This window comes from Chiloscyllium punctatum, chromosome 40 (genome assembly GCF_047496795.1).
Source record: "Chiloscyllium punctatum isolate Juve2018m chromosome 40, sChiPun1.3, whole genome shotgun sequence".
Classification (NCBI taxonomy): domain Eukaryota; kingdom Metazoa; phylum Chordata; class Chondrichthyes; order Orectolobiformes; family Hemiscylliidae; genus Chiloscyllium; species Chiloscyllium punctatum.
The window spans coordinates 40,643,395-40,660,601 of record NC_092778.1 but is presented as its reverse complement, the minus strand read 5'-3'; positions in this window follow the sequence as shown (position 1 = coordinate 40,660,601).

Here is a 17,207-nt window from a genome sequence, read left to right as displayed (position 1 = left end):
AGACACTGTAGCTGGTTAAGGAGCCTGGCAATAGGATGGCTGCAAGCTGCTAATTGTCATTCTCTCTGCTCCTCCCTCTGACCCATCCCTCCTCTTCTTCATTGCTGGTAACCCTTCCCAATGACCTCAAACCCAGATTACTTATCTGCCTCCAGGGAACCAGAGACTTTCTCTGACAAAGTCCAGAACGCCATACCAGCAGATGCCATGGTGCCCATTTCTGCCATTGGCACTGGAGAGCTCTAGTTGGCTGGCACTTCTTGGGGACAGTATTTCTCCCCAATCAGTGCTCTTAAAACCCAATGCCTATCTGTTTTGTATCTGAATTTGCTTAAATAGCATCCAGCCTCCACAGACACTGTGTATGAGGGCTCCCACTGTTTTTGTAAGCAGTGAAGGGGGGGGTCCACTCTCCTCACAGACACTAAATCCCATTTTCTCTCGAGCTGATAGATTATCATTCCCAAATGTTTACATTTCACATTACTCACTTCACGTCTAATTCATTATACCTATTTTACATTCATGGTGATACATTTTTCTCAATCTAGGCTTAGTCATCTTCCTTGTAGTCAATATTATCCCTTAACTAACTTGTCAAGTATCATTAATGCATAAAAGCAATTTCTTAAGATGCTTTCTTTTAGCTGTCTGCAATTCTTTAACTATGAATCAAAAGATTTACATCATGATGTGTTATTATTGACTAATAGAACCTGACACTCCTTGATTCTCCACACATCAGTCTTCTCTATGTTACTGGTGAGAGGTTAACTGGGACCTCCACATCTCTGAGCACAAAAGAGGGAAATTACTCAGGAAACAATTCACATGCAATACCTAGCACCAACCTAAGACCTCCTTTGGCAGTATAAAACAGACTATGTCATGGCTGTGGAATAGAGAATTTCAGAAGGACAAAATAAGGAAGAAAAACAACTGTAAAACTGTAAAATGGAAGAAAAACTCAAAATGAAATAGGAGTTTATGTTAATATTATAACAGGGGAGCTGATGATGGCCCTTTCAAAGTCCCATGTCAGCACTGCCTAGGTTCTTCAGCTACTGGCTGCGTGCACTCCTGGTGATTGTTGTAAGGTCAGCTCTGCACTAAAATGAGTGTAAGATTAACAGGTTTCATTGAACATAACTATCCCAGAGAGGTTAGAGAGGATGTTTCTGGGTCCCTACAGGCTTAGGTCCCAGTTTCATTTGAACTGATGTCACCACGATATATCTCCTTATGCACATGCTCAGTAACTTTTCTTCAAGTAAAGATATTAGATTCCCTACAGTGTGGAAACAGGCCCTTCAAGCCCAAGTCCACACTGATCCTCCAAAGAGTAACGCACCCAGACCCATTTCCCTCTGACTAATGCACCTAACCCAATGGGCAATTTAGCATGGCCAATTCACCTGACCTGCACATCTTTGGACTATGGGAGGAAACTGGAGCACCTGGAGGAAACCCACGCAGACACGGGGAGAATGTGCAAACTCCACACAGACAGTCACCCGAGGCTGGGAGGCCGCAGTGCTAATATTGTTAACCTTTAGTCCATATCTCTGCCATTTCCTTATCCCCCGTCCAAGTTTTTATCTTCATTGATTGTGGAAGGTAGTGGACAATCAGTGCATGTCAAACTTCTTCACTGAGGGCCCTCAGCTCTGAGCTCAGATTCTGCATTGTCTCAGATTCCACCTGAGGATCAGGGTGCACCAGTCCTCTGGCAAATGACTTCTTACGTAGTGAAATCAAAGGACTTCTGTTTCTACAAATGATTCTACTTAGTCAACTGACAAGCTATAGACTCAGTTTTTGGAGTCTCACTAGTGCTAACCCACTGCCAGTCCCTGAGCTATGACCTATGCCTTGGCTTCCTCTTCTAATGTAGGCAGGTCACAAACCCTGAGTGCCTGGTTGAAGATGTAAGCTTGGTCTGCATTGTAAGATTCTTCTTTCCGTTTTATTTATTCATGGTGCAGCAGTGGTACTACATGAGAAAGGGAGGAAAGTGGCATTTGTGGCCTACATTCCATAAAAGCTGCATGAGGTGAAGTGCAATAATGGTGTAGGGCAGTCGTTGAGTAGAGCTAGATGAAAATGGTCATTCCTTCTCGGGAGGCGTTTTGTGATGCATGCCCGACTCTTTGATTGCCATGAGTGAACCTTGTTGAGTTTTATAATGTGGACAAATCTCTGTGAGGTTAAAAAAGGTTGGATTCACTCCTTGGCAAATTCTGGTCCATTGTCAGAAAAGGCAAGCTCTATGTCTCCATTTGGCCTCTGAGATGGGACAGTTGACCTTCTGGACCTTGATCCATTGGGATAATAATAAACCATAATTTAAAAAAAAACACCCCTTTAAACTCAAAAGGATCACTACCAAACTGTTCACATGGCCCAGCTGGAAAGAAATCAAATCAGGCGAGGTTATTTCTGCTCCTGTCTGTGCAGCTCAGGTGGTGCAGTTTGAGTCCATGTCCTCAAGGGAGCGTGAGGTATCAGACCATCACATAGGTTGGTGCGCACTGACCTGACACTTGGAAATACCTAGATGTCCCTGGTGGGTCTTCTGGAGGAGCTCCAGAGACCATTGACTGCTCATTATAGATCAAAAGATCATCATTAATATTGATGTGATGGTGATGTTCAAAATACCACTCTGGGACAATGTTACTGGGACACACGTTGGCCAGCCATTGGGCAGAATACGTGGATTGGTGCACATTCTTCATTACGTTATAGAATGCCTGAGATGTCTTTGCTATGGCTGGTAATTAATGAATGCTTAAGGCTTTGAATTACTAAACACACTTTCCATCTTCTTTGGTTCAGCTGTTGATCAACAGGAATCTGGTCTTTTCATAACTCTGTTGCATTGCACCAACCATTATCAAAGTTCTGGATTGTAGGCAGCAGTTTTGCAAGTTCCTCTGTGGTTAATAAAGTTGCCAATAGCTTGTGATCAATTTCAGTTTTAACCTATCAGCCTAAGAAATTGTTAGAGAATTTCTCACATATCCAAGTCACTACAAGCGCTTCTTTCTCAATGATGGCATATCTTTATCACTGGACAAAAGGCTTGGAAACTTATTAAACTGGCCATCTGATCCATCATGTTCAATCCCAAATAAGGTTGCTCTCAGCCCTGTGGATGATGCAGCCACTGCTAAAGTTTAACCACCAGATCCACCAGTTTCATAAACCATTGGAGTTCTGTGATAATTTTGGGTGGTGAAAATACCCTGATGGCTTCCATTGTCTGAGGGTCTTCCATGAATTCTATTGCCTGAACAATGTGGCTCAAAAATTCAATGATGGATTTTGAGAAGTTCAAATTTATTAAGTAACAATGCAGCATCCTGTACTTTTTCAAGACTCACTTTATCCTGTCATCACATTAGGTTTTAGTGGACATATGGTTGAGAATGTCACCTATTTGGCATATAACATCTTCCATAACTTTGAATATGTCGGAAATTATCTGCGGGAAAATCTCAGCCATGGATATGATGCCAAAGGGTAGGCAGTTAAACAATGGCACCTAGACTGTGTAGTGAATGTGGTGAGCAATTTGAAGTCCTGGTCAAGGGAAAGATGACAGAAACTGTTGTTTGCATTCAGCTGGGTGAAAATTATGCTGTTTGCAAGTTTTTCTTGGCATCTACAGATGCTATTGGATGCATTTGTCATTGCACTACCTTGATCAAAGGTATTAGGTCAACCCAAATGACAATGGATCTGTTTAGTTTAGAAATTGACACTATAACTAAATAGCACACAATGAGCAGTGTGAAATTTTAAGTAACTCTTTTTCAGAGCATGATCTCAGTCTCAGTTTGTACCTTGATTTTATGTGAGGGTGGAACGATCCTGGGTATGAAGAAGAAGATGGGTTTTGCATTTGCATTCAGTATGATGTGATACAAGAGTGTTGTTTAAGCATATTTGATAACTACGTTCAATTTACAGTTGAGGTTCAGAGCTCTGCGGGTTTATCTGCTGAACAGTGAACATGGCTGACTGTAGTTAACAAACAGAATTTCAAAAAAATTGCTTTACTTTTGTGTCTTAGCATTGTCCGAAGCTGGTCTTTGACCTTGAGCCTGGTCCCTCCAGTTTATACAGTTGGACAGATGAAGGTTGAAGGGTATAATTCCTCAGCCATTTAAGACCGTGTGCCAGAATAGTGACTCCAGCCCCTGTGTTCGACTTAGTGTGTGGGATGCTCATTGACAGCAATGTTAGCACTTAAAATTAACTCACCTGGTCAGTGACTTCCCCAAGAGAGAGAATATTTGCTGGTTTATCCTTGTAAGGAGTTACCTTCAGTTTTCTTAACAAAGTTTTTTCTTTAATGAACAGGTTTTGTTGTGATTGTCATTCTGGTTTTCTGTGAACTGGGGAAGTTCTAACTTTCTCACAGACCTTCTTTGTGCCATCTAGGGAAGTTTGCAAAAAAGCAATTGGCACCTTTTTTACAATTGCTGTCATGGTGTGCTTTTGGTTCTGCACCATGTCTGACTACCCTTCCTGTCTGCATCCCTATATTGTCTGGGAAGTGGGTTAGGCCAGAGCTCTTTATTCACCTCAGTCAAAGCATGCTCCCTGCAGCATTACCTGTGTTGATCGTCACACAAGCCCAGTGAACAGGTTGTTCTTACAGTCCTTCACCTGTTGCACTCTTCTGGTGCTGAGCTGCTTTCCAGTTTACTAGATAGCTAGGTTGCTGGGCTGGCTTGTCTTTCACACATAGCCCTGCATTGATGCTGAAGTTCATTTTGGCTCCTTCATGCTACTTGCTTCAGGTTATGTAGGTCTTGTCACTATTGCCATCATGAAGTAAGATCAGGCCTACAATCTAGTGAGTGATCAGATCTTATTGAATATGAATATATATCTAAGAGATAGTACAAAAGGACATTGCTGGACAGACCCAGGTCCCAGTCATGTTTTTAACAGGATTTTTTCAGTGCACATTTTGACTAGATTTTGACACTCTGGTACAGTGTACGATATAAAATGTTATCATTTCCTCCCTGTGGCTTTGGTATTTCAATATGTAAAGCAAACAAGTAGTTTTACATCTATTCATTTGGTCTACTCTATGGTGATGTGGTGCAAAGATACCAGTCTCGCCCTCAACATCAGCAAAATGGAACAGCTTGTCATTGACTTCAGGAGGCATAGTGGAGGCCACACCCCTGTCTGCATCAATGGTGCTGAGGTGGAGATGGCCAAGAGTGTCAAGTTCCTGGGAGTGATGGTCACCAACAATCTGTCCTGGTCTACCCATGTTACTAGGTTAGATTACTTACAATGTGGAAACAGGCCCTTCGGCCCAACAAGTCCACACCCACCCACCGAAGCGCAACCCACCCAGACCCATTCCCCTACGTTTACCCCTTCACCTAACACTACGGGCAAACACTGCGACAAAGCACAACAACACCTCCACTTCCTCAGGAGGCTAAGGAAATTCAGCAAGTCCACTGAGAGTCTTATCAGTGTTGACAGATGCTTCGATTATAACACCATGGTTATAATCTCTTCCAATCTCTTCCATCAGGCAGATGATAGAAAAGCTTGAACATAGGTACTAACAGCTTCAAGAACAGCTTCTTCCCTGCTGTTATCAGACTTCTAAATGGACCCTCAAATTTTAAATTCAAAGTTGATCTCACTATTTGTGCACCTTCTCTGCAGCTGCAACATTGTATTCGGCGCTCTATTCTATTATCCTTATGCACTTTATATGTATGATCTGCCTGTACTGCACATAAAACAAATCTTTTCTCTGTACCTAGGTAGAGAAAATAGTGACAATAAATCAAATAATAGATAGCTACAGATTCCAGTGCATTGTCTACAAATTGCAGCTTTTATCTGCCCAGTCAGTCCTCTGCACTAAGAGATCTCTAAGTTTGAGAAATCTTACCTATGAACAGAAAGTTGGATCCTGAACATAGGTGAAGCACTATTTAGTAAATTCTTTGAAGCATTAATTTCAGTCTTCCGCGTATGTTCCGAGTAAAGTCTATAGAAGGTAAATTTGTCTTGACATGTTTTTAAATTGTAGCAATATTAACTTTAGCTCCTGATTCAGTATATGTTAGCTATGTTCAATTAGTCAATAGGAATTAAATGTTGTTACAAAAGAATAGACTAAAACAGTCTTTGACTGGTATTCAGCAGAGTGTGTTTCTTTCTTAGCTGCAGCTCTAAAGAGGAACCTTAACTCATCCCACATTTAAAAATAATTATAGTAATGTGAGATCTCCACTTTTGTGAGTGAACAGCAACAAGATTTCTTGGACATTACAACATACAGAGGTTGGTAAGATAGGACATCTTGTCTGGAGTTTTATGGACCTGGGCTCCAGATCTGTGTGATCTGATGTCACTTTGACATAGCTCTTTTCACACATGCTTAGCAGCTATCCTTAGAATAGAAGTATAATGCTCTTCACTCTACATTTTTTCTCAAGTTCTTTCATGGTTGCCCTTTATGCATTGCTTTAACATTTAACCACCAACCTTTAACTATCGCTCCATTTCCCTCCAAACCCCACAAGTCTCTTACTTTGCAGGCTGATCTCCAATAGTAATGTCTGTACACTTAGAGAACATGTGGGATGAATGGTGCTCACTTATCATTGCCTGGAAAGGCTAATCAATTGATAATGTGGAATGGCAGCTTTCAGCGACGGCTGCTTGTTTTGCTGTGAAACTGATGAAGTCTTGAAAATAGTGATTGTGGAGACCAATCGATGAAAACTTCGTTCAAAGGCAAGTGATCCCGGATAATCACAACCTCTTGTTTTTGGTCTCTTTTCCTTCCCTTTTGCTTTGTGAACTAGTGATGAGTCCAGGAGATGAAGCAAAGAAGGAATGCTGTTCTGAGCCAGTTCTCCCTGTGAGGAAATGCACTCCTTCTAGGGTAGGTTTTTCTCTTTCTGTAAATAGTAGTATCACTTGCATCAGTGTGAGGTTGCTGAGATACTGAGAATAATATTGCCTACTGCTGGATTCTGCAGTACTGTACCATTGCTGTGGTCTGTATTCAATACTCTGTGCTGCGACTGTCTCTCTTTGAGCTTGTGGTTGTAACGTTGGCTGGAATTCCTACACACTTGTGGGGTAATGCATTTTGTGCGCTCTCATTTCTTCTCCGTTTCTGTGGGTACTTTTAATTTCTGTAAAGCTTTACTCACTGTGGCCATTTGACTTATCCGTGTAACTGACCACATATTCTGCTATGGATCTTCTTCTGCACCATTTCAGCCTCTGTGTGGACTTTTGCATTCCACAGCTTATGCCTAACTGAGCCTCGAAGTCCATCACACACCAGCACCACCACTGAGACTTACTTCAGCTATTTCCCTAACCTCTGGGCTCAGATCTCTGGGCTGGCCACATGGTTTCATTCTCTAACACTGTACTGTAGCTGCATTTCACTTTGGGCATTAGTGACCATGCCTCTGATTTAGCGGCTCGAGCACCGCTGCCACTACATAACAACGTGAGATCTGTACTCTTGTGAGAGAAAAACAAAAGCTTTATTAATCAAAATGACAGTAGATGGTAAGAAAGAACATCTTATCTGAAGCTCTCTAGATGTTGTTAGTTGACCTATACCAAATGAACTGCTGTGGTTGAAGAAAGCAGCTCACCACTACCTTCTGAAGAGTGTCCAGGGATGGACAATAAATCTTGGTCTCACCATGAAGGAATTAAAAATACCATAGGTTCCTTTTACCTGTGCCCAGTAGCTATCCTCAAAGTAATGGTACAATTCTCTTTCCGATTGTCTCACTCTAGCAGTGGCAAGTTTCTTTTTGTTGGCTTTGGCAAGCAAACCCTGCACCACAAATGAACCCCATCCCAAAATCAGGATGCCGGATTGAGGGATTTCCCCCAAATTATTTATTCCAAATTAGCTTGGATTTTTAACCTGCGTTTTGCCATTGACTACAAAATCTGGAGCAACAAACTTTGGTTTGCAATGTAACCTGTAAGGGACTGCAGGAAAAGAAATAATGATCACAGCTTTTGCCTGTTCTTATTTTGTTTGTAGATTGCAAGATTTCAAATGTTTAATTAGCCCACCTTAACGTGTTATTTGGAATTTCTTATTATGTAGTCTGTTTAATGCTTTTGTTTATACCTTCATGAATATAGTCCTGTATCAGAGTCATACTTGACACTGTTTTTATCATGTGCATTAGTTTTTCCATGTTACAATTGTTCCCTTTTCTTAACTGTTCAAATTCCTACAATAGATCCATAAAAGTACAGAGATCAAATTTGTTGACAGTTGCAACCAACGTTCATAAATGCCATTCACTGGTGTAAAATTAATCGTAATATTCCAAATAGCCACATCTCCTCTCCTCTCTCCTTCATTTTCTCTTCTTACTTCTTATGAAGACAGTGCCTAGCAGGTCTCCAAATGGTTTTTGTTGGTTTATGCCTGAGTTAAAACCAAGATGTCAAAAGGATAGAATACATTTATTTGACTTCCAAGTTGCAGTTCCTCTTTGAATGTGTCAATTTTGTGTTAATGCGGTGTCAGCTCCTTTTCAAGCCAAAGAACCAGTACCCACTTTGGGCCGAGCAATACACAGTGTGGGGATGATAGTGATTGTCGATGTGAGAGAAAGAGACAAGAATAGGGATAGATATGAGGTTGGTTGGTCTGGGGTTGGAGAGGGACAGCAGACTAGGGAGCTGATATCATATGATAGAGAATGGGGGTCAACAAGGAGATAAGGGGACAAGGAATGGAGGATTGAGGTTCAACTAGAGGAAAGAGGCAAACACGGGATTGGAGGATTGAGCACTGCAGAGAGTTTGAGGAGATGGTGGGAGAGAGAGACTGTGGAGTGGCCACGATCATTAGCATTTCCTGCAGGAAAAGCAACAACACAGAGATGTTGTGCTGGGAGCACCACAAAAGCGTGAGTGAAGCCTTACCAGGGACATCCAATTAAAGATTGTTTTTATTGTTGGGTGAATGGGTAAAAAAGGGATAGAGACAGAGGATTCTCACTGTGTTCTGGAAGCAGCACACTCTGATTGTACATTGTGAGCTCTAATCTCCAAGCTCATGTCAGGCTGATTGAGGAAGCTAGAGCTCCATGGTTCAGCTGAATTCTCTCTCCCATCACTCCTCTCTCATGAGAACAAAAGTCACAAATGACCCTAAAACCCCCAGCTTACAGAGTTTGTAACAAATACACAAGCCTAAAATGCAATCACAGCAAGATGTCCAGCAGTACAATGAGATTTTGGGGGGGTGGGGTTGATTGTTCTGGCAGCAAAGATTCTTTCTCTAAATTACAAACATATTATTCTAAAGTAATCATATTTCGAAGAACATCTCAGCTTTCTGTATTCTTGTTTTAAACACTTGGAATGAAAACAAAGTGAATTTAATATCATTTTCACAAAATTTGTGGTGAATGGATTTGGGTTTTAACTTTTATGCAATTTAATCCCTCACAGCTTGCTCTGAAAGTGACATTAGCCTTGGTTAACAGCAGTTGTCTTGTTCGGGCTAGGTATAAAAGCGTTTTAAGTTATGTAATAAAAATTTTGATCCTGCAGTTAGAGCAAGTTATTGTACACTATGTTAAGTGTAACAGCACACATGTAAACCATTTTCCTGTTTTAGTTTGATTTGGAGAAGTAATGCAAGGAAAAGATGAGTTTACAGAGGAACCCTATCTAGAACAGGCTAATCTGAAGCAACTAGGTCCTTAATCAAGAAAATGATGAAAGCAGAAATATCTACAAGTAGTTACTACAGAGAATGCTGAAGTTGAAATCTGTACTTTGCAGTAAAATGCTAATTTACCAGTAGCTGTAATTTTTCATGATTATTGTGTAATCACAGAGAGACAGCTTGAAGAGACAGGGGTGTAAATATCTCACTGTCTTAACTTTCTTTTACCTGCTGTGGGGATTTGTTAATTCACCAGGTTTCGCTGATTGTACGATCACTTCATTGAAACAAAACTGCATTCCAGAAATTAAAATTAATAGGGCCGCAATGCCCAATGCTGTCAACTCCAATAACCACATCAGTAAGTTTGCAGACAGCTTCAACATACAACACAGCACGTCTAGAAATATTACTGGAAGTTTGCCACAAAAAAATTATAACTGGCAAAGATTGAACGATCACTAATCCAGCAAGATTCCCATTGGATTCAAGAGTTCAGGTTTTCATATCAGAGTGGGGAAAAAAAAGCTAATTGGGGTGTTACATCTATGCAGGAAGGAAACAGCTGCACTGGGAATCCTCAACATTGATTCTGAAGTCCATGAAATCTCATGGGATCAGGTCAAACATGATCCCATGAGGAAATGTCCTGCTGATCACCACCTACACTCCCACCCACGCCTTATCTCATGAATCAGTAGTCCTCCATGTTGAACACCACTTGGAGGAGGTGCTGAGGGTGGCAAGGGCACTGAGTGGCATCCGGCTGCTACCAAGTTACTCTTGGCAATCCCACATGACCACTGACTGAACTGGCTGAGTCCTAAATGGCAAAACTGTTGGATTAGACCTGTGATAAATGGAAAAAGAAGGAAAAAAATCTACTTGACCTCATCCTCACCAATCTACCAATCACAAATGCATCCATCCCTGCCAGTATCAGTGGGAGTGACGACTGCACTGTCCTTGTGAACATGAAGACTTCACATTGAGGATAATTTCCACTGTGTTGTGTGGCACTATCACTGTAGTAAATGGGACAAACCTTGAACAGATCTATCAGCTCAACACTGGTTATTCACGAGGTATAGTGGATCATCATCAGCAGCAGCAGGATTGTATTTCACCACAATCTGTAACTTCATGGCATTGCATAACCCCACTCCACTCTTACATTCAAACTGGAAGATTAACTCTGGTTCTGTAAATGCAGGGCTTTATGTGGGAGGAGCACCAGAAATACCTAAACTTGAGGTGTCAACCTGACAAAGCTACAGCAGGAAGTCACTGACATGGCAAAGCAATTCCCCAACCATCTGTGCTCTGTAATCCTGCCACTTCCAGGAATGAATGGTGGTGAACAATTCAACAACTAACAGCAGGCAAAGGCTTCTCAAATAGTCCTCGATGATGGGCAACCCCAGTACATCTGTTTAAAAGATAAGGCTGAAGAGTTTGTAGCCAGCTTGAGCTGGGAGTGCTGGACGAATAATCCATTTCAACCTCCTCCAGAGGGCCCCATTGTCACAGAAGCCAATCTCCAATCAATTCAATTCATTCCATTTGATGTCAAGAAATGGCTAAAGCACTAGACACTGCAAAACTTCTGGGTCCTCACAATATTCCCTCCTCTCATTTATCTCTCCACCCTGCGGGCACTCTGCCTCTATTCCTGATGAGGGGCTTTTGCCTGAAACGTTGATTTTCCTGCTCCTCAGATGCTGCCTGAACTGCTGTGCTTTTCCAGCACCACTCTAATCTAGAATCTGGTTTCCAGCATCTGCAATCCTTGTTTTTACCTCACAATATTCCAGCAAACGTATTAAAATCTTCTGCTCCTGAGGTAGTTGGGTCCCTAACCAAGTTGTTGTAGTACAGCTCCAACACTGGCATCTATAATGTGGAAATATGCCCAGAATTGTACTATCACAAAAAGCAGAACTAATTTAACCTGAACAGTTACCGCCCTATCTGTCTACCCTTGATCATCAGTAAAGTGATGTAAGGCATAATCGACAGTGCTATCAGGCAGCACTTGCAAAGGAATAACCTGCTCAGTGACACCCAGTTTGAGTTCTGCCAGCAGCACTCTGCTCTTGATCTCATAATAAAGCTTTCATTGAAATATATACAAATGAGCTGAGGAACAGTGGCTCAGTGGTTAGTACTGCTGCCTCACAGCGCCAGGGACCCGGGTTCAATTCTTGCCTCAGGCAACTGTCTGTGTGGAGTTTGTACATTCTCCCCATGTCTGCGTGGGTTTTCTCTGGGCGCTCCAGTTTCCTCCCACAGTCCAAAGGTGTGCAGGTCAGGTGAATTGGCCATGCTAAATTTCCCATAGTGTTCGGAGCATTCGTCAGGGGTGAATGTAGGGGAATGGGTCTGGGTGGGTTGCTCTTCAGAGGGTCAGTGTGGACCTGTTGGGCCGAAGGGCCTGTTTCCACACTATAGGGAATCTAATCTAATCTGATCCAGAGATGACATGAGAGTAATTGCCCTTGACATTAAGGCAGCTTTTCACTAAATGTGATATCATGGAGCCTGAGCAAAACTGGAGTCAATGGGAACCAGGAGGTTTCCCTCTCTGCTGCTTGGAGTCAAAGCTAGCACAAAGGAAGATATTTGTAATTGTTGGAGGTCCATCACCTCAGCCCAGGATATCCCTGCTGGAGTTCCACAGTTGGTGTCCTAGGTCCTAAAGAAATGTTCCTAAGGCTTTTCATCTTGCAATCATCAGGATAAATGCAAAACTTCAAACAATAACACCAACTTATTAGACTAGGTTGGCAAATTGACATTGTTTCCTTGATGACAAAGCCTTAACCAATGGGGAACTACACACTCTTCAATTTCTGGGATAATTAAAAAAGATAGCAGGTTGAATATATTCCATTGTTCACAAAGAATGAGCCTCTGTGTAAGTTTTTATGCTACTTTAAATAAGCACACATATGCAAACAATGGCAACATGGTAGCTCAGTGGTTAGCACTGCTGCCTCACAGTGCCATGGAACTGGGTTCAATTCCAGTCTTGGGCAACTGTCTCTGTGAAGTTTGCATGTTCTTCCTGTGTCTGTGGGGGTTTCTGCTGGGTCCTCTGGATTCGCTATGTTAAATTCCTGCATAATGTCCAGGGGTGTTTAGGTTAGGCGGATTAGCCATGGCAAATGCAGGGTTATGGGTCTGGATGGAATGCTCTTCAGAGGACTGGTGCAGACCTGAGATATGTTGAATGGCCTCTATCTGCAGTGTAGGGATTCTATGATTCATAAATGTATCACTTTGCAAGATTCATTGAATATCTTATACAAGTAGCTAATGTAGCTATTGACAAAATCAGGATTATTCAGCAAATGTTCCCCAATCACACATAACAGTAGACATTTTTATTTCCAATTTTGCAAGTGTGGGCTGATTGAGAATGGTCCATCATTTCCCTATTACATTACAAGCAATGAGCAGGCAAGTATTAGGAAGTGCGGCCTAGATAACTGGAATTGCATTTACATTACAGTTCATCAGACTTCCCAAAACAGTTTACAGCAATAATATAATTTGAAGTGTAGTCACTGCTTTAATGTGGAAAACAGAGAGCCAATTTACCCATCATAAGTTGCCACAAACAATAATGTGACAATAACCAGATACTCTGTTATAGTGATGTTGACTATGAATACACATTGACCACAAATCCACAGATAACTCTTCCACTCTTTTCAAAATTATGCCTTGGAATCTTTTGATAGAGCAGACTGGACCTTCCTTCATGTCTCACGCAAAGTATGACACATCTAACAGTGCAGTGCTCCTTCAATACTAGACATATGTACTCAAGTCCTGATGTTGAACTTGAACCCAACATTCTGAACTCCTGAGGAACAGTGTTACCAACTGAGACACAAGTACCACTGTGCATTCTCCTCTCAGCTTTACTCTTTTAATATTTGTACAGAACAATTTACTACATTCTGCAGGTTCTAATGATACTGACAATCCACAGGTCACCACCAAGCTCCTGCCTGTCTGTCCAGAGTCTCACGAAACATCCTGAAAAATGGTTCAGATATCAGGTATCGGTTATTTTCAGGATATTAAAGGCAAGGGATGGAATACTCCTCATAATAGCTTATAGTGTCCAATTGAAATCTAAAATATATTCTCCTCATTCTTCAGAAATCCAAGCTGCTTCATTTTCCTGGAACTCATCAGGACAGAATTCCACTTCTATTCACTTAGAGGCTGCAATGTGATGGGATCTGGTAGATGACTTTCCTTGTTTCTGCCAGAGAATTAAAATAGGGACCATTGTAGTAGTCTTTATTATGTGAACAATTAAAATGTTAATGAAAATATTTTTAGCATTTGCTTATTGTTTGTCCTCCATCAGTCTTCCAGGGTCAATTTCTTCATAGCTTTCAGTTTTGGTGCTTACTCTTGGTGTGAGTATCATTTGGTTAGATTAATACAGCTTTTTTTTCATTTAGTTATACTCTTCTTTCTATTTTAAATAATATTTTTCATAAACTTTACTGACTAATGAATTACAGTTTAAACAATTTCCAAAGTTCCTGCTTGGTTTTTTTCTCCCGTCCTTGTTTCTCAAGGATTGAGTCACAGACTTTCATTGGATTGGTCCACATTTATGTACACTGTGCTGCGGTGGTTTACCTTTGCTTTTTGCAAGATGGCCGACCAGGAAACTCTGCCATCAGGTATATTAGGAAGAATTTGCAGGCTGACAGTTGACCTGTTTGGCCATGTTATGAATGCACCTTCCATGCCCAATAACTCCAACTTAGGACTCTGGTTCAGAGATTTGTATGCCACCACATCTCCAAAAAACCTCCCCAAATGGATTAGTTCTCCTTGATTGTGATGGGTATGTCTTCTATAATGTGCGTTGACTAAAATGGAATTACGTATTACAACGAAGTCAGAGAGTCAATACTGCAACATAGTAGGCTATTTGGTTTAAAGAGTCAATCCTGAATGTGACATAAAAATTATTTAATGAATGTATCATCTTTTGTTGTTTAAAATCATTTAAAACGTCTCCATATGGTAAATTCCTGATATTGATCCTGCCAGGAAGCCTGAAATAAAATTCTTCACCTTATTCGAGGGAAAGAAAGGCAGCACATATTCTGGTTACTAAGAACATAAAATATGTCATTAGTACCAGGTATGGTCCATTTTCCTTTAAATTCTTCAATTAAAATCCTAATATTTTCCATTAATTATAGTAAAGGACATGCTAAAAGACTTTTTAGATTAAAATAATGGCTATTCATTCCACCAGAAATTCTTTGTGGGTGGTGTAGTATTGACGTTTCCTCTTCATGTATTCCTCTTCTACAGAGATATTTCATTGTGAGAGAAAAACTTGATCTCAGAAAGAGTGGCGATGGTGATAACTTAGAAGCTCTGATTGCATTAGCCAAATTACAGCAATAGGACCATGGATTTTGATAATAATCAAAGAACAGTACAGCACAGGAACAGGCCCTTTGGCCCACCAAGACTGTGCTGACACATGATGCCTTTCTAAAATAAAAACCTTTGGCCCCTACACTCTCTGTATCCCTCTATTCCCTGCCTGTTCATATATCTGTCAAGTAGCTTCTTAAGCATTGCTATTGTATCCACCTCCACCACCTCCTCTGGCAGTGTATTCCAGACATGTACTACCTTCCATATAAAAAAAACCTGCTTCTTACATCCCCTTAACACCTTTTAACATAAACATATGGCCCCTTGTAACTGACATTTCTATCCTGGGAAAAAGACTCTAACTATTCATTCTATCCATGCATTTCATAATTTCATAAGCTTCTATCAGATTGTCTCTCATCCTTCAATGTTCAAATGAAAACCAAACCAAATTTTTCCAATCTCTACTCATTGCTAATACCCTCCAAACCAGGTAACATCATGGTAAACTGTTTCTGTACCCTCGCCAAAACCTCCACATCTTTCTGGCAGTGTGGTGACCAGAACTGTCCACATATTCCAAATGTGGCCTAAATAAAGTTCAGTGCAGCTACAACATTTTTATATGCTATGCCCCAATCGATCAAAGTAAGCATGCTATACGTCTTCTTGTCCACCTTATTCATTTGTGTTGCCACTTGCAGGGAACTATGGATCTGTACACCTAGATCCCTCTGTATGTTGATACTATCAAGGATTTTGCCATTTACTGTATACTTTCTACTTGCATTAAATCTCCCAAAATGCACCACATCGCATTTGTCCAGATTAAACTTTACATACCATTTCTCTGCCCAAGTCCCTAGTCTACCTACATCCTGTTGTATTCTCTGACAATCCTCCACAGTATCTACAGGTCCCCAACATGTGTGTTGTCTTCAAACTTACTGACCAGGCCATTGCATTCTCCCCCAAATTATATATATATATATATATTACAAACAACAGAGGTGCCAGCACAGATCCCTGCAGAACACTAGTGGTCACAGATCTCCAATCTGAAAAGCAGCCTTCCACTACTACTCTGTCTTCCATGACTAAATTCTGGATTCATTTCTGAATCCCTCTTAACAACTTACCATGAATCACATGTGACTTCATCTTTTGTATGAGCCTGCCATGAGGGACCTTGCCAAAGGCCTTCCTAAAGTCCACATTGACATCATCCACTGCTCTGCTTTCTTTGTCACTTCTTTAAAAAACTCAGTCAAGTTTGTGAGACATGGCATTCTTGCCTATCACTAAAAAGTCCATACTTTTCCAAATGTGAGTAAATCTTGTACGAATCTTCTCCAATAATTTCCTTACCACTGATGTAAGGCTCTCTGGCCTGTAATTTCTTGGATTATCCCTGTGGCCATTCTTAAATAAAGGAAATACTTTGGTTATTTTCTCATCCTCTGGGATGTATCCTGTGACTGAAAAGGACACATCTTTGCACAAGGCGCCAACAATTTCCTCACTTGCCTCACTCAACTTTCTGGGATAGATCCCACCAGACCTGGGGACTTATCTATCATAATGATTCTCAAAACACCCAACAGCTCCTTTTCAATATTGACATTCTCTAGGGTATCAACATACCCCTCCTGAGACTCACCATCCATCATGTTCTTCTCCTTTGTGAAGACTGATGCAAAGTAAATGTTAAGGATCTCGCCCACCGCCTCCGGCTCCACACATAAATTTTCTCCTTTGTCTTTGAGTGGATCTATCCTTTCCCTAGCTATCCTCTTGCTCGTTATAAAATATCTTGGGATTTTCCCTAATCATGTTTGCTAAAGACATATTATGACACCTTTTTTCCCTCCTAGTTCCATATTTGAGTTCTTTCCTGCTTTCTTTGTATTTTTCGAGGGCTCTGTCTGTTTTCAGTTTCCTAAATCTTACATATGTCTCTTTTTCCTTTTGACTAATGTCTTAATTTCTCTTGTCATCTAAGGTTCCTGAATCTTGCGAACTTTATCCTGCATTTGCACGGGAACAT